This window comes from Bombus flavifrons, chromosome 9 (assembly GCF_040668555.2).
Source record: "Bombus flavifrons isolate JBK064 chromosome 9, iyBomFlav1_principal, whole genome shotgun sequence".
NCBI lineage: Eukaryota > Metazoa > Arthropoda > Insecta > Hymenoptera > Apidae > Bombus > Bombus flavifrons.
In genome coordinates this window covers 9,694,858-9,713,139 of record NC_138450.1, presented here as the reverse complement: position 1 = coordinate 9,713,139, position 18,282 = coordinate 9,694,858, and the positions used below count along the sequence as shown (strand labels likewise).

Genomic DNA, 18,282 nt, shown 5'->3' with positions numbered 1-18,282 from the left:
CGAGTCTTGGTTCAGCGAATCACTACAAGACAAGATTCGAGCAAGTATGCTTTGTGCGGCCACCGTTAATTTCTACGACCAAGGGAAGACATCTCGCCGAGCTTTCATCCATTTATCGTAGTCGCGTATGAAGACGTTCGTTGAATAGTTCCCAAACTTCCTCGCGCTCCGAAATTAGCCGACGCATTCGCGAAATATCGCCCGTTTGCTCAAACGCGTTGTCGCGTCGTTCAATAATTTCCTAATTAAACGTAGAATATATCAATTCTTGTATCGCATAAAATCTGTACAGCGACTTCCATAAGAAGCTATCGCAATTCACGCAATTAAACATCTCTGAGCGAGATTTCTATTCATTTAATCGCGGAATAAACGCATCGATGATTACTGCGCAAAAAATGTAAAGCGAAAGAAAGAATTAGTTGCGTTAAAGGAGCACCATATGGGTTACAGATCTTTAAACAGATATAACGTAGAGAACAGAAAACAAAGTGGTAATTTATTTTGTTTGTAAAACAATATCCGATATATTCGATGCCTATAAGGACAATAATATAGAAAATATCTATAAGGAAGCTAAAAAGAAAAGAAAAGAACCAAAATATTCCTTAAAAATTGATGACTAAACGTCTTAATTTCTTCGCAGGCGCGAAGTTCCGCTGGAGCCACTTGGTCGAGCGCATATCTTTCTCGTACATATCACACGTAACCATAGAGTCAGTCATCGCCGCACGAATATTCGATACAGCCACTCCACGTCCTCGCGCAGATTATTCGTGTAAATGGGATTGTTCAGCGAGCCAGCAATTTACAACCGAGCGAGCAAGTAATCGCCGATTCCTTCCCGTTCCTTCCGATATCCTGGTTCACGTTCATCCTTTTCCCGGTTTGTACTAGCTGAGAAGACCGGTCAGGATTATTTCGTGCTTTTCTCCGTCCTACCGCTACAGCCAGGATCGATTATTTCTGAATGAAATATCGTGATTCGAGTAGCGGCATTCAACGAACCTAGTGTCTGTTTCACTCGACCAAGCGAATACAAGCTTCTAAGTGGGATTCACGAACTTTGAGAACACGTTTACCAACAGATTTCGCATTTAGCTGCTATTTCGTACAAGTTTGCGAATACTCGAAATCTTCGCGCAAACGATGATTCGTGTTAGTTAAAAATTCTCTTATTTAACGACGTGTACAAACAACAATCTTCCAAAGTTAAAACGTATATTTTCTTTTCTTTCCTCTCCTCTTTTTTTGGAGGGGGGGGGGTGGCGACTATTGGGAGAGAATTTTATCGATGAAATGACGGATCCGAGCACAGGGCAGATATATCGATGCGATCTCCGGTGACTTTGGGTAGAACTCTGATTATATATCGTTATCGAGGTTAAAATGTCATCTGCGAAGCTAACGCAAACGGTATTATCGCGTCTCTAATCGCATGAGCACAAGGACGATGTAAGCAAACAGGTATATCTGTGTGTCGATGACGAAACATGGAAAAAAGCAGCGATCGATGATATAGACACGTGTGATTCAACGTTCACTGCACGGTAGAAGCAGCATTCTCTGAATAAATGAAAAATTCTTAGGTAATACACGACTAGATAAAGCTTACACCTGCAGAATGAATTATAGCACAAGAACGAAGGGAAGCTGAACGTTCACTATCTTCAACCTTCTGCAATGCCGTGTAACTTAGGAACTATATATTATCTTATTATTGCACTATTCTCTTAACGCCAGTCCATTTATTTGCAGCAATGGTTAATTTCTAGATTTCGTATTAAAATAAAAAGGCTACGATTAATTGTAATTTTTCTACTCGTAAGAAGAACGAACATAGCAATTGTAGAGGATAAAAGTAAAAAGCTTCCAAGATCTCAATGACGTCGGATGAGCATCCACCTACTGTAACAATATACACAAATGGGGTACAAATCCTGACCGAATGTATAGGCCAAACTCTGTCATCAACAATGATGTCCAAGACAATCGAGGATGTGCACAATGGGGACAATCTTGAAAAATCTTAAGAAAAATTCCCCTGATGGAAGAATAGAATAGCATAAGAGAGGACAACGACACAAAAGCATCAAAATCTTTTTAAGAATTGACGAGTACGTAGCCAGTGACTGCTACTCTAATTTTGTCCAGCTTCGTAATGAACTTCGAACAAAACAGAAATCGATATAGCCTGTAGAGTGCGCGTTTGACGACTTAATTATTTCCATACGACAAGCGTCTGTAACGACGATTTTTCATCTGTCAGCATCCATCCACATTTCCTAGTTCGCGACGGTCCAGCTCCGAAATTAGACTCTATGAAACCGGACCAACCGGAAATTCGTTCCCTGGCATGATCGAGTCACGACTAACTGGGTGGAAATATTTGCAATAGACTAATACCTGTTGGCATTAAAAGAGTCCGATTTTGTCACAAATTGTACAAGAAAGCAAGAAAGACTAGTGAAAAATAAAATACATATATCGATGCGAAGTAAAAGTCGTTTTATTTATTTGCAACGATCGTTGGAAGTCTGCCTCGAGTTGCACAGAATTTGTTTGTCAAAAAAACAGGAGATAAATAGACAATAAATAAATAATCAATTTCTTAGTGCTTTTTTTTTTATTCTTTAAGCAATGTTTGAAATTGCTTACTGTAAGAACTGCGTCAAAACACGATGTAGACATGACTGCGGTAGACATGACGCATTGACACGTCATGGGTGCGGTAATTTGTGGTCTCTAATGCATACTCCTTGCATGATTTCACGGTTTCATTTTAAAAGAACCTTGCCGTTTTAATTGATGTTTCCTTTGGAAAAATCTGTCTCAATGTCACGAAAGAAGTTTAAAGAAATTAACGCGGCGCAAAACGCAGAGATTTACGTAATTCTTGTCGCCTGTGTGCATCATGAAAAGGTGTGATACGGAATACTTCAAGTTTTCAGTAGATAAAAATGCAAGACGCATCGTTACATCAAAGTAAAGACGCAATGCTTCAAAGACTCCAAGTTTCCACGTACTACGTAACAGCGTCTTGGTTTTATATCGTACAAAGATGTAGGCATAAAAAGACAGTGCTACGATTTAAAGAACGTATAAGTTAACGTATGTAACTCTAAAGTACGATACTCCAAAAATACTTTTACTCGAACGTGGTGTCTACATATTTTCGTAAAATTGTAATTTGTAATTATAATTTTCGATTTCGTTGCTTTCACATCACCCGGTACTTTTACTTTCAACCTTAGTTACTTGCCTCAGAGGTAAGTCCGACGCGGAAAAGGAGGCAAAAGCGCGGCTAGCGACTAAGCACGATCACCGGAAACCTTTCAACGACGAAGCCGCCCTCGAAAAAGGTATGCTTTCGAGGGCAGGCGCGTTCCTCAGTTCCGTTGCCGAGAAAACCGCGCAGACTGTGTCGATGTCTCGAGTCGATGCACCTGAGATTACGTTAACGGTACGATCGATTTGTATAAACAACACCGCGAAACCATCGAGTACGCTACCGCTCGCGTTCTTTGACCCTGCGTCGAGAACCCTCGAACGCATAGCACGTCGAGAAGGGTCTTTTATCCGTACGCTAACCCTTCCCCTACCCGCGGCATTCCACGCTTAGCCTTAGACTCGAGAAAGAGGATCGGAAGAGAAGAAGAAGCAAAGCTGCTACGAGCATGCTCTCGCTACCAAGGTGTAACGTCCTGGTACACCAGTCTGACCACTCTTCTGCTCCCTTTGCCCTCCATACCCTGCCTCCTTTCTTCTTCCTTGAGCCTTCGTTTCGCCTCCTTCCAACTCGACCGACTGTCTTCGCGAAACTTCAAAACTAGCGTTGTCGCTTAGCGAAACGTTTAGCGGATATGTTTCACATCGAAGTACATAACGTTTAATGTAATATTTATCGGACGAACTCTTATCCTCGATAAGTAGTAGATGAGAAAAGGAAATGAAGAAGATGGCGTTAACGCAATTTCTTGTCAATTTTACGACTATCTATGTAAATAACTAAATGGAATTTTCTAACTTGGCGATGTGTAACGAACAGGCACTCTCGTTAGCACAAAACAGTTGTCATCTCGAAGCACGCGTGTCTCCTCGATAGGTGTGTCAAAACGAAAACTACCGCGTTACAAAAATACCACGAGTGGGTTGAGCTCGCGGCCGATTTGAATTTCATTCAGCTCGACCTCGGTCACGTTTGTTTGCGTTCGCGTAGCACGAGAAATGGCCACGACGTAACAGGCCGTTCACGACTATTCACGAGGAACGAGTTTCCACGTCGAATCGGCCTGCCAGTCACTGACGAACCCTTTTGTGGTAGAACGTCTGATTCGTGCATGGAATTTCACGATTATTGCTTCGAGGCGTACTGCGTTCAGCCGTACCGCGAATACATAACAAATAGAAATATCAAACTAGTAGATAACGCGCAGGATGTAGCGTACAATCGGTTCTCTAAACTTAGACCAGTGATAAAACGACTGCAACAAACCGCAAGTCTTTTATCGCTTTCTTAAACGGAATATAAAATTCTAAATTCGCGTTCACTGCGCACTTATTTTGTTTCACCATTATCGTTCCGTAATAATTCCTTAATAATGTTATTTGTAGCCGCTACAGACAATAACGTTTCTATCTTTTATTTAAAGAATTCAATCGCGTTCGACTGTACCGATTTTCGAAATAAAAAGGAACGAACTAGAATAAAATGTTACACCCGATAAGATAAGTTGCCCTCGTGATAAATTTTAGGGATTAGACTTTGATGATTTGGTTTCGAATAACTTGCCTAATCCGAACGAGGCTTATTTCAAGATAGTTATTCGGAATTAACAATCGTTTGTACAATGGAACGCAGTATTCAATCATAAAGAGTTCGTTTAATCGGACGTTCGTCCAAGCCATCGACACAAACCTGCGCTGCAAAAGGGAGTGGAGAAAGAAGGACATGAAATGCAACCGATCCTCGTTCTTTTTCAGGCTAACCGTATACGGTCCCTGCTTATGACCGCATATAAATCGTCGACGACGATCTCTCGCGAGTCGAAACAGAACGAGGCCGGTCGTCGCCGATTGTCGTCACTGAATTCCTTCAGCCGCGTGTTTCGCATGCGAAATGAAGCGCGGTTGCATTCTTGCCGCGTCGATGCAAAACTGTTACTCACCAATAACGATGTTCGCCGCAGTTGCCTCCGGAATGGATCGGCAGTAAACCCTGCACAGACAAAAAAAGACAAGCGTCGTTTTAATCCACGTCCCTGTTGCTAGAACCCACTATACGCGAATCAATTCCTTCAGCCTTCTCCTCTGCTTTTTTTCGCCGACTGCACCACACTACGTACGCGCGTTTAAGGCGTACAGTGATACAAGGTACTCGAGTTTGCGTTAAAATCGTACAGCTGTCGACAGAAATAAGATAGAGCGATGAACAAGGTTAAAGTTAGAACGTTACGGAATAAGAGAAAAATAAGGAAAAGTATCACGAACGAGTTTTGAAAATCTATATCGAATTTGACGATTTTTAAGAAGATCGCCGTTTATCCGTCACGATGTACGGGTTTTGACAATGGCAACTCCGTTAAAAGATGTCGAAAGTAATATAGATTTTCAAAATCTGTTCGTAACACGTTTCTCTATATTTTTCCCTTATTCTACTGCTACGTAATTTAGCCTTAACCTCGAGCAAAATTCATCGCTCTATCTTATTTCTATCAAAAATTCTACACGATTTTGACAGAATCTTGAGCACATTATCCCACTGTGCGGCGCATGGAACGCTTGCTTTGTTGCCTACTGACGTAATACTACGTTCTTTCATCGGTGAAAGTCGCGGTTTCTTCGCGTAGTAGTACGTCCCTTTCGCGATGATTGAAAATTCGAATTCTCCTCACTGACGATTCACTCGCGACCTAATTCCAAGCGTACTGATTTTCCCCTGTGCAAAACGCTTTACTGACCATTGACGTAGTTCCACGATCTCTCGTGAAATGCAATTGAAATCGATCGACGATCGACTAACTAAGGACACACCGGGTTTCACATAGTTTTCACGGTGCTTCGCGCATCTATGTAAATTCTGCGCAATCTATTTCGGACACGATCGCGAACGTCACTGGCCACTGTTTCTAAGCGTCGAACGCGGGCTTCTTCGGCAGGAATATCACACGCCGGTAGGTCAGCAAAACGTTCGAGCATCCGCGCGTCTCTCCCGTTACGCAATTATTCGTAACTCGATCGACGAGTCGATCGGGCCCAAGGCGCTTCCTCGATGCCTTGAGACTTCTCAGCGATATCAAGATCTAGAGCTCGGTCGTACACTGATGACCGATGTCACACTGATCACAGTTCTCCACCAACAAAACACACCAACACGTGCACGACTGCTAATTAATCCGCCAATCCGACAAGATGTTGTGAACGAGCAAGGTCGTCGCGGCGCGTGTTCTTCTCTGCTCGTTCTCTCGTCAACGCCGGCAAATTAATACTCTGCCCGAAACGCGACAGAACAAACTGCGTCCGTCCCAATTTCCAGGTCCGAGCGGAGAACACCGTCAAGGTCGAAATACCTCGGACCAAAACGAGAGGAAGAGAGAAAGAGATAGAGATAGAGAGAGAGAAAGCGGTAAGAGAGAAATCGAGCTAGGTCATGGCCAGAGTTGGCCGTACCTTGAATATCCTTCGATCTTCTGCGACCTCGTGGCACGACCAAGGATCCAAGAGAAACGAGGATACGTGGAGAGTTGGTACGGGTAAGGACCTATGCTAGATGGAAGACAGAACACGAGTAACTTTGCAAAGTGGTGAGCCCGCTTCTTCCAACGAGTAGTTGTCTACTTCTCCTCTGAGTCCCCCCTTCCTCCTACTCTTAAACCATCTCTTTCTCTTCCATTGCCTCCTTCTGCCTCTTCCTTCATCGTGCAGAGGCACGAGTCAGTTTGGTGGGGGGCTTGGATCATTAGGGGGGAGCCTCGAAAGAGAGAGAAAGAGAGAGAAAGGGAGAGAGAGAGAGAGAAAGAGAGAGGGAGAGATATCGAAGAAAGACGGAGCAAATAGCAGAATGTGTGTAAGAGGGCGGGAGGAGGTTTGGAGAACGAACGAAAACGCACATGTGTGTACGTAAGTGCACTCGGCTGCGAGGCTACGACGTGAACGAATAATCCGGATGCATCCGAGGGACGGTTGGAGGGCTAGGAGGGGAACGAAGTCAATGAACGACTTCACCGCAATCGCCACGCGGCGAGAGAATTTCACGGTTGCGAGCTTCTCTCACCCTCTCGCTGTTTTCATCCGACTACCATGTCCCTCTTGCTTTTCCTACGCTCGTTTTTTCGTTTTACGACATTATTTTTTCCCCCCTCTAATATTGTTCCTTTTTTTTACCAGTGGATCACGTAAACAAGCTGGTGCTTCTTTCTTTGCGTTTATTCGCCAGAAAAAATATATTTAAAAAAAGACAAGCTATTCTCAAACCATCGAAACTTCCTTGAAGTGTCGCTGTGACACTTTTCGAAATAGTCCATGACATCTGACGTCTGCAGACGTTCAAAATGTCGACTACTATCGCAGACACAGACTGGTAGAAGATAATCCAACTTTAAGTTTCGAAACCTTACTTTTATGTCATCCATTCGCGCTAGGCACTTTCATTTACAGTCAGGAAATTCTTTGCATATTGCGCGACAAGCATATTTCACGAAATTCATGTGCCTGTGCTACACCTATATCGATGGAACATCGGTAAAATTGAACCAGAAAGATTTTCTTTTGATCCTAGACCCGAGTGAACATGCGGAAACAACGTTAACACTGATACTGTTTCCCAACGGGAGAGACGCAAGTTGGCGAGAAACGGGAGGAGCTCGTTACCAAATGAACTCGCTCGAAATTTCGAAATTAAATTTAAATCTCATTCAACTTTATCGTTCACAGCGAGTCGCGGATGTTGCAACAGCAGGCACCGAAAATACGCTCTCTCGCCCACTCAGCCACGAAAACGTTAATGCCGGCTGTTCGCGGGCACACGAGTTCAGAAATTATCCGAAACCGTCTTTAGGACCACTGAATAATTTATCCGGCCCGCTATCGACCCGCCATGTCCGGGGCCAACTTTTAATTGCGTCTACCGAAACGATGCGCTTTTCGAAATTTAATCTATCAACTGCTAATGAACCCAGCCAAATAACGAAATACTTGAAAAATGTAATTGATCCAATTAATCATGGGAATTCGTCAAGTTTTTACCTGGATAGTCTCGTGCACGCGTATAAGTGAAACGTATGCCTCGACACATACCTTTGTTAAACACGCAATACATACATGCTGTCCAGACCTAAGTATCCGAGCCATTTGAAAATTAACCAGCAACAGAATTCCCTGAATATTTCCGTCGGCACGTTAAACGAAATTAATCATTCACTGTGAAAGCTCGTTTCTGCCATTAACGTTGTTGGCTAATTACTTTCCACGAGTTGCAACCACCTAGTCTACCTTGTAGGTAGCAGCGTAACTAAAGGACCACCTGGAATATGAGAACCACGTCCTTTCAACAAGCATACACGTGCATCGTGCCTGAGACAATGGCTCTTCGTGCTAGTCGAGGAAATTCTCTGGCAGCTGACTAGGCGATCTTTTCCCCGAGCATTCTGGTGGTAGCGGTGAATCGACCAAGAACACGCAAGAATATCCGATAGCAACGCGGAAAACTGGCTCGTTGCGGCACTTTGGCTACCACCGCACAACGACGCCGAAAAAATGTAGGCCGCGCAAACGATATCATAGCCGGCTGGCTGTCGGCTGGATCGTCGCGAAATTCGCGACCAACCGATAATCGATCAGCCTGGTTAGATATGAAACACGAAACGTGACTCATAGCTTCTTATCGAACCAACATTGTCGCTAGTGGGGACGACTTTTTTTATCCGTATCGACTGCTTGCCTATCATTTCTTAGCGATGCGAGAAACGCGTATAAAGTAATCGGCGCTACGATACAAAAATTTGTCCAATTTCGAACAAGAGTATAGGAAGTTAGGAGAAATAGCAATTGAAATTTATATCTCGGATAGCTATCGCGAAAAGGGAAATAGTCCCAACACCGTAATCGCCTAACATTCGCTTTCCTTCGATCGATCAAACAATTTTATCTGATGAACAGAGAGCCGAGTAAACCGATCGATAAACGGAAAACAAATTCTTTCCTATCGAGATCGTCCCAACGAAGAGGACGTTCCAACGAGCCCCCTAAAACCACCACGCATCGCTCACCACTCACCAGGAACGCTAACGAAACGAATCCATCCACTCATTTAATTTCTCGACCACGTCGATGCAAAAGAAACGACAAATCCGATGATTTCACGGTTCCACGATACATGTCTATCTCCTGGCTCGTGGTAAAAAAAAATGTCCACCGAATTAGATCATCGGAAATCGTCGACATATTGTCTCTAACGACTAAAAGGTTTCTCAGTCCTACTTTCCATGGAAAAGCAATTGGAAGCGAAAATGAGAACGAGAAGACCGCAGATTTCGAGACGTACCTTTTGCGTACGCTGCTTCACCGCGCGTTCCCGTGTTCCTGATGGAGTTTCGCCGTTGCTGGATACGTCCCGGGCCCGATGGCCGCGTGCACAGCCGTTTGTGCACGTTCACACGTTCACAGAGTGTTACACGCGTAACGGTTCGCACGATGCGTGACATGCGTGTGTCGCGCGTATGACGTGGCGTGTGTGCGGAAGTATATTGATCAGCTGATGGTCGGGTGGATACTGGGCTACCTCGCAGAATTCACCATATTGTTGCGTCAGCGCGCACGCGCCGAGCCCTCGCTTTCGTCCCTTCGTTCACCCTTTTCGTGCCTCCTCAACCCCTCCGCTCGTTACCCCTGCCAGGTCGTGGTGGCACGCCGCGTTTCTTCGACTTTCGTTCAATGAAAAATCTCGAGAAAAAGGAGCAAGATGCCGAGAGGGTCAACGAGCAACTCTGACGGAAGTACGAAGAAATAAATTCGCGATATAAAGATCAAGCACCGTCAGCTTTCAACAACGAAACGAAACATCGAGCTTGAAACACGAAACGAAAGAGTTGCTAGTTGCGTAATTGAAGTTGATTCTTGCGTATAGGGTTAAATTACATATCGAGTGCTTTCGAGTATTTTCATCGGGGAATTTTCACCAGGTGTGTCAATATTTATCTAAAACAGCCAATGACATACCACAGCTCTTTTATGTATAATTTACGAAATAATAATACTGATAATATGATTAAGTCGTAGATCGTAAACTTCTCTTTCACTGTTTTAAGGCTCAATTTTTAAACCTTACTCGACGTAAGTTTTCTGTAAAGAATTTCCAGAGGTTGCGTAGATGTGAAATTCGAAGATGCGGAAATTTATCGGAGAAAGGCGCCAGTATAGTATGTACTATGTCATATCTATGACGCTTTCTAAATCTGCGAAAGCTTGAGCGCTGGCTGCGTTTTACACCGCTTGGAATCGCTTAGGAAATCACGTTCCCCTTATGGCGTAGTTAAACTCTCCTTAAATACACACCTGTACCAACTCGTAATAGCTAATAAGTCGTCCAAGGCAAACAAAGATCTTTTTATTTCCCGGAAGAAAACAGATAGAACGATGTAGATTCTATGTGAAACTTACCATTCGATGTTTTATTTGATAAATTTCTATCGGACGAACGCATCCGATTTTTATTTTTCTTAAGTGGAAAGGTCGGAATGTCCACAGGCTCGATCGAGTCTGAGTTCGTCGGTATCTAGCAGCGAACAAACTTTTCATTTCATTAGAGACGTTCGTCGATATACATATACATACTGCTACAAAACTAGTTTCACCTCGAAGTGAATCGCATTATAAACTTAACGCGACTGTTCCCTCTCACTTGCAATGGAAAGATTTTCATTTCCTACAGTTTTCCGTCCTAACCGAAGCAAATTTTTCAATAATTCCAAACAAATCATAGCTCGGCGGTTAATTCGTCGATGACATGAAAGCAAAGTTTATGCAACTCGAGTGTTAAATTCCTATTTGTTCAGCTCTCGCTAGGTCCCAGGGAAATTACTTTCTCTTGAAAAATACATTTCACTCGACACGAAGGTCAGGAAATTTAAAACCATACAACTATTAGACTTCTCTTCGACCAGATATTATTCGTAACGTTTGCTTTTCTTCCATCTTTGCGAACACGCGTACTTGAGTTTCGTTTGCTCGCGAAGAATTTCCACAGACGAGATTCGATAAGGGAATTACTTACTCGGTGGCAGCCGAAAGGTTAACGAGATAATTCTATCCTCTCTGAAGCCAGTGGAACTTCCAAGCGACACGAGTTCATAACCTACTTTCATCTTAACTTCGCGTTTCTGTTTAACCGGACAATATTGCTCGAGGTTTAAGCGATAATCATTTATGGAACGAATCGAAACTGCCGATTGTAGTACAGAAGAAAGTAACTCGAGGAATCGGATAAACTTTGACGATCGTTATTTTTAAATACTTTAATCGGCAGGCTTTAAAAGTGCAGATTAGTTGAAACTTCAAACACCAGTAGATTTCGTCATTTCGTTTACATCGGATACTCGACGCTTCTCGAGATATTTACGATTAAATTCAATCACACTTTAACGCAAATGAGTCTTTAAAATTGCGAAAAACAATATATGTCTCTGACACATTTCGATGGTGTACATACTTTTAACAAAACGATAAAATGTAGCAGCGTTCAAAGTCTAACTAGGTCAGTGACCAAAATATCTTGCAGTTGTCTTATTAGAGAAACGATAAATCATTTAGAAAAATTGCCCATTAATCTACGCGTATCCCTCGAGTACGTATATTTCGCCGATTAGATACGTCTTCCATGTATTGTTTATTAAGCACGAAACCGTCACTGATTAGTGAAATCTTCAAATACGAGCATATGAAAGCCAAATGTCTGACATCACGGGGAAGAAAGCGTGTCTACGTTCAATGATCCTCGAAAGAAGAAAAAGAACTGGCCTTTTCCGCCGACGGTGACTCATCTGCCGGGAAAATATTCGTCGAACGAACTTGTGACACAAATCCACGATCAAAGAGTCTCGTTAACAACAAACGTACATACGTGCGCCGACGTCGGCTACGTTGAATATTCGGAGCCCGAGGATCGGAATTGTGTTAACCATCCGCTGTTTTCCTTTCACATTCAAATTACTCTGGCCAAGCTTCGTTACGAGAATCGTTTCATCGTCTACGTCTACGTACGTACCACGTGAATAATGGTCCTGGATTGTTCCGAAAAACAGACAATTTTATACGATTGAAGAATCAACGTTTGTTTCGTTGCTGAAGCTTCGTTGTATCGACAAAACGAAAGAAAAGGGAAGAGTTGTAGCCGTTACAAAGCGATAGTTTCCTGCTACGAGGAAATAAAGATTTCTAAGTCCAAAAATTGCTCACCTCTGTAACCGTTAGAGAAAGAAGCTTTATGATACCAAGAACGTGACAAATATTCCGCCATTTTCTCCCAGATACGTACAGGAATAGCGAATCGTTCCAAGATTCGAGGAAAACTATGGCGGAATGAAGGCGCAACGAAACAAACTAGTAAAACCGCCAGCGAGAAGGGAGCCGGCCTCGGTTGTTATTTCATGGTTGGAACTCGTGCTAGGATTCACAGTCACGCACCGTGATTCGCCTCTTGATTCACGGGGAAAGAAACGGAAAGCATTGTTTCACTCTCGCGCCGAAACTGGTTCGCCCCGTTTCGTGTTACGACGAATTGGATCGCAGTGCGACACGCACCTCGCTTGAAATCGCTGAACGCGCGTTCCTCTGTTAATTACCTTCTGCTACAGATCTGCCACAGCATTTAACTTTTGCTCTGACAAGAGAAATTACCGAGCAACCGGTTCCTCGAAAAATAAACAGGATTTCGGAAACGGTGTTACGAAGCTTTGTAAACGAGGATTTTTGAAAGCCTCCATTTATCCGTAGAGGCATCTTGCAATTGGACGAATCGATCAAATTGTCGCATTCGTCAACCCTACAATACTAAACCTAACGTGACGGTTCTAACCACCAATTATAAAGGAATTATATTGCGAATGAAATATTTATTTAACCGAAGAAGTCATTGACTCTTTTAAAATTCTAGCGTGCTCCAAACTTTTGAGCGGAAGTGTATTTATATTCTGACTGGTTCTAAACCATCTCCGATGGTTCGACTTCCGAAGGTTGACGTGCGAACGAAGATACCGTGGTCTGGAGAAACGAAAAATTGGAAAATTTGATAATGGAGATGGCGGCGAAACCATTGCTTGCCAATCGCGTTTCGACTTTCCATCGACGAATATTTGCAATTGGGTCCCGGGGCACATTTCCGCGCTTTTCCTTTCTCGGGTTTCCACGCGAGAGCCGCTAGTTTCGAAATGCTCGTTTGCCGATCACGTAAAGATAACGTGTCCGTTAGTCGAGCCTCGCAACCTGCATTCGAATGAACAGAAAAATGAGAGCCACGTCGGGAGATAACGGCCGCCGCCTCTTCTGCGTTGTTCCTCTTTCACGTGCAATAACGTATTCTCACGGAGGCCAGACGAATGAATGGAATGGTTAGAAAGTTCATTTGCAACTTTTGCATTTTTTAAAGTAGCCGTGATTCTTCTCCATGGAAGAACCTTCTTCTTAACTCTTTGTTCTCGCGATCGTCAATGATTTTCCCATCAAATTCGACGCTAGAGTGACCAGTTGGAACGACACGTTTCTCAGAAAAATAAAAAATAATTATCTTGCAGCCTTAATAATTTTGTCTATGCTGTTGCTGATGTCAATGGACAAATATATCGGACATTTTATTCCTTAAGGTAATTTTTAGTTAGGATCAGGATTATATTTTGAAAATTTTATCTTGTATGGCCTGCGTATACAAATAATAGCGAAGAACTTGTGAACGTGAAAAAGTTGAAAACCTCTGGTCGAAACAATAGAGACGTTAATCGTTCTTATCGAGGGATCAGCATGAATGAGGAAGAGTGCGAAACCGGCGCGTAATTAACAATTAAAGAGATACGTGTCTCTGGCGTGGTTGCAACTGGCACTCGTTTGCAATCTTCGAAGAGCCAGAGAAGACAGCCTTTCGCGTATCGTTTGAGACACGAATTTAATTAACCATCGCTCAGGCAAATTACCGTGGTCGTCGTTTTTCAATTACACGCGATTCCTCGTAATTCGATCTATCTTTCGACGAGTGATAAAAGCAGAGAAGAAACGCGTCTTCTTTTTGGTAAATATTTTGTCAATTAAGATTGCGCGTTATCTACAGAATTATTATCACGCATTCGTTGAAGCTGTTTATAATTATAAGAACTGATTCTAGGAACTCACCTGTTTGAGCAACTGCCTACGCTTCGCTCTCACGTCCTTCTTGCAACTCACACCTTCTGGAACAAACGTAACAGTATGTTAAAACTTTATAACTACTCTTTAAGCTATGTATTAACTACTTATTCAATAAATTAGTAATTAGCCAAACGATAAATGCACTTACAGATACAACTGGTCTTAAGCTTAGTGCATAACAATATCCTCTTCCCAAAAGCATCACGAAACATATTCCATTATTAAAAAAATTTTCCCAATTTCAAAAAGATATTGCCAAATAGTCGTGACGACTACTAATTTGCTAAACCAATAAACTGTTAAACTGATAAATAAGATTTTAAACGTCTTCCCCTAAATTTCTAATTTGATGGTCCAAACCTTTTAACTCGTGCGGGATAATAAATCGTAAAACGACCCAACTATTTCCACCGTTTCGATATATGTAGTTACTGGAAGAGAACGCTGCCAATCCTAACTGTGAAGGGTCACTCGAGTGCTACGGAAGAACGACAAGGAGCAAAAACACCGTGCGTCGTTTTTCGTTCGGCCCGCGAAACTTCTTGGCGCCAAAACACCGATCTGTCTACGCGGACGGAAGATTGCGACGGTGCACGATAATGAGATAACTTAATTTTCCTCGGGCAAACACATAGATCAACGCGTGTCTCGAGAGGAGTTGTCCGGTGTGTAAAATACGCGCTCGACCGATGAAAAGCGTGTTAAAGCGGCGCGGCGGGGAGAGCACGCTTGTAATTCACTTTGCCGAGAGTCTGATCTGGCAGCGAGGGCACGTTCTTTTCCACTAGGCTAGAACAGTTCGCGTGCCTGACCGAAACGTCGATGAATAGTTAATCAAACTCGACGATTTTCGGCAGATTCTTCGCTTACATAACATTCTTCGATACTACTTTATTTTCTTTTTTTTCCCGCTCGTATTCCGTGGAAAAAGCCGAGATAGTAGACAGGCGAGGTTCGATTCTATTCGCGGATCGAAGCTCGCGTGATTCTCTCAAATTCAAAGAAATTCGAAGGCTCTTTCTGCGGTTGAGAAGCGGGATCGCCTATCGTTTCGTTTCTTTTTTTTATTTTATTTTATTTTCGCTGAAAAATTAGAACGAACGATTCGATTCACGATTCATCGTCCCGAATTGTAATATAACGTTATCTATCTGAGGTTTCCACTTGAGAATTAACATCCGATAAGTTGTTAATTGCGTGCATGATCAATAGGAAAGTCATTTATAGTTGCATTTACACTATGTAACTAGCTGTTATTCACAAGTAGGTAAGACTAAACGCACTGCACGATAAGTATAATTTACCGTTAATTCTGTCATATTCCAAAGCATAAATGATTTTAATCGGAAGAAAAATTCGTGACTGTAAGATAAAAAGGAGGGTGACGTTACTGGCAGAATAATCCGTTAAAAAATCAAACGAAAGACAGAATTTACAGAATAGACAAATTAAAATCTAATTCCAAACACAAAGAGAAACGATTGAAAAGAAAGGAACCCGTATGCGATCATAAAAGTAAATCCAGCACGAGAGCCATGTCGATCCACCCAACTACCAAGGAGACGCAATGTTGTATGCACGGAACGAGCATCTCCGATGCACAAGCGGATCTCGAGGAACAGCGGACAGGAAAAGAAGCCCGCTTCACCCCTCCGGTTACCCAGCCAACGAGTCACAAAATTGGACGACTCGTCGAAATTCGTCGGTGGAGAACAATCCGTAAGCCATGGAGCTATGTGCCAGCGTACCGTGGAAATACAGGGACCGGTGGAACAATGGGTGCAGGATAACAAAGGGGCCTAGACAAAGCTATGTGAGTCTCAAAGAGACCTGGCAAGGAGTGCTACGCGGAAAAAATTGACTTCCAGTCGAAAACGGTACCGCCCGGCTAGGCATAGTCGAGCAACCAACTAAGACGGACCACTGCGACAACGAGGAAAAGCTAGTAGTAGCAGAGTACTTGGTGAGTGACTTGGAGTGTGCAAGAATCTACGCGAACACGCCGTGTAACCAGGCGAGCTGGTGTTTTGCTCAAGTGCGCAAGATGAAAGCGTGAAAGAGAGAGCCTTACACAAGAGACACAGGCAGAGACCTGACAGAAAGAATCCAAATCCAAAGTTGAGCGACGACAAGGACGACGACGTCGATGACGAGAAGAAGAAGTCATCGACGACACGACCGACGAAGCAGCTCCCTGCCTTCTATGGAACTGTGGACGATGCTGTCTGCTCGATGTCTCGACGTCGGTTTGTGGGTCCGAGCGGCCTCGAACTGGTCTCTTATCCCTGGTATCGCCCAATCAAAAAACCGGCAGCACACCGTACGCCGATTGGTCGACTACGGCCACCGTGAACACTGTAATTGGTCAATCGGTCCGAGTCACCCATGGTTACCGTTTGCCTCAACAATATCTACGGTCGATATCACCACCTTGACTACCCTGCCGCGCGCGTTACCTTCTCTCCCTTACGCTTACTGCTACCGCCTCACCTACCCCTTGCCCCTTTCACGCACACACGCCGCGATTAGCGCCTATAACCTCGGGCCAGAATTCTCGAGGGCAACCGCTTCTTCTTCTTTTACACTACCACCCTCGAGAGACGTCGAACTCCCAACTGTCGCGACCCCCTGCGAACAGGGCACTTTTTAGACATTTTCGCCAGTGAAACATCCAGTTTTGGACAGCTTCAAAGGTATACAGGAGGGCTATTTGAAACGATGTTACACAGTAACAGTCTTTGCGAGAAAATTTGGTTCACGCGACCTTCTGGGTTAATCGAAATAAATCTTTGACCGTTTCCGAGAAATCTCATTCTCTGTGACGTAAGATCACCATGAACACGAAATGCAGAGATACGAAATGCACTCCTTGATCGCTGACTATGGACGGTGGATAAGTGCATTGAAATTCGACCGTGTTCGCGTGATAAATTATCCCTTGATAGCAGTCAGCCGAATCCATGACCATGAACCGTCGTTCTATATCCGAGCGCCAACTATTTTCGACCGTCTGGGTGATCTTACTGAGCACGGTTCTTACGATTCGTGAGTCGAAAATCCCTATGGAGCCATTTGTCACGGAGGATGGAAAAACGTTCGCTTTGGGCTTCATCAAAATCCACTCAGACCTCCAGGCAGGGACAGTTACCTGTGGCTATTTCGTTATCGTTCGTGTCATAATGGATCTTCCGATTTGTCGATTAGAAACGAAAGTGGCGGAATCGTTTCTCGAAAAAAGTTAGTTGAATTTGCAAATATGAAACCCGGTACGCTTCGAATTCTATGGTATTCGAGACGAGTTCGCCGTGTTGAGAAGTTAAAGAAAGAAGAAAAGCAGGTGTCTTTAATTAAAAATGTCACTCACTTAGGCCACTTCCACCGGTCCTCGGTATATATTAATACGAATTCTTATTTCAAACGGAAAAATTGAAATCTCGGCTACGGACTCGACCTGCAGGGTACAAACACAATCCAGCGATTGAATTCCCAATTACGACAGAATGAGATTCCAATTACCAATAATCGCGGTGTAGAGAAATTCGATACCGGTGCGGAGGCGGATCTTCCTTAATCAAACAGCATCATTTCTCGTAGTAACCGAAGAAAAAGAACATTCGATTAACCTGCATTCGTTTAAAGACAAAGTATAATCTACGAATTCAAAACAAGATGCACCGAACAATAATAATTTAATAAATAATAACTTTGATAAATAAGATAAAGCGTTAAAGATTCTGTATCTGCTGAATAGATTAATTTCGCAGTTCATGAAAATACGGTGAAACGTAGACGCGTGTCGAGAGTTCGACAAATACACAGAATAGTAAATCCCTATTTTTAAATCGGATCGCATCCCGACAACAAGTTTTTCACGCGACGCTTGCACGAAATTGC

At 43.3% G+C, this 18,282-nt stretch overlaps 1 protein-coding gene across 8 annotated transcripts in view; it reads right to left on the bottom strand.

The window, feature by feature from the left end:
• HnRNP-K (Heterogeneous nuclear ribonucleoprotein K) overlaps positions 1-18,282 on the bottom strand; it is a 91,177-nt gene that overhangs the window by 51,516 nt on the left and 21,379 nt on the right. For 2 of the 8 annotated variants that reach the window (XM_069119633.1, XM_069119640.1), the window contains exons 2-3: positions 14,374-14,426; positions 5,169-5,218 (exon numbers count right to left, since the gene is read on the bottom strand). The gene's annotated coding sequence lies outside the window, so the exon portion shown is untranslated. Of the gene's footprint in view, positions 1-5,168; positions 5,219-5,960; positions 6,116-6,669; positions 6,822-9,541; positions 9,748-14,373; positions 14,430-18,282 lie in introns of those variants that run through there. The other 6 variants (XM_069119634.1, XM_069119636.1, XM_069119635.1 and 3 more) reach the window with 6 other exon arrangements.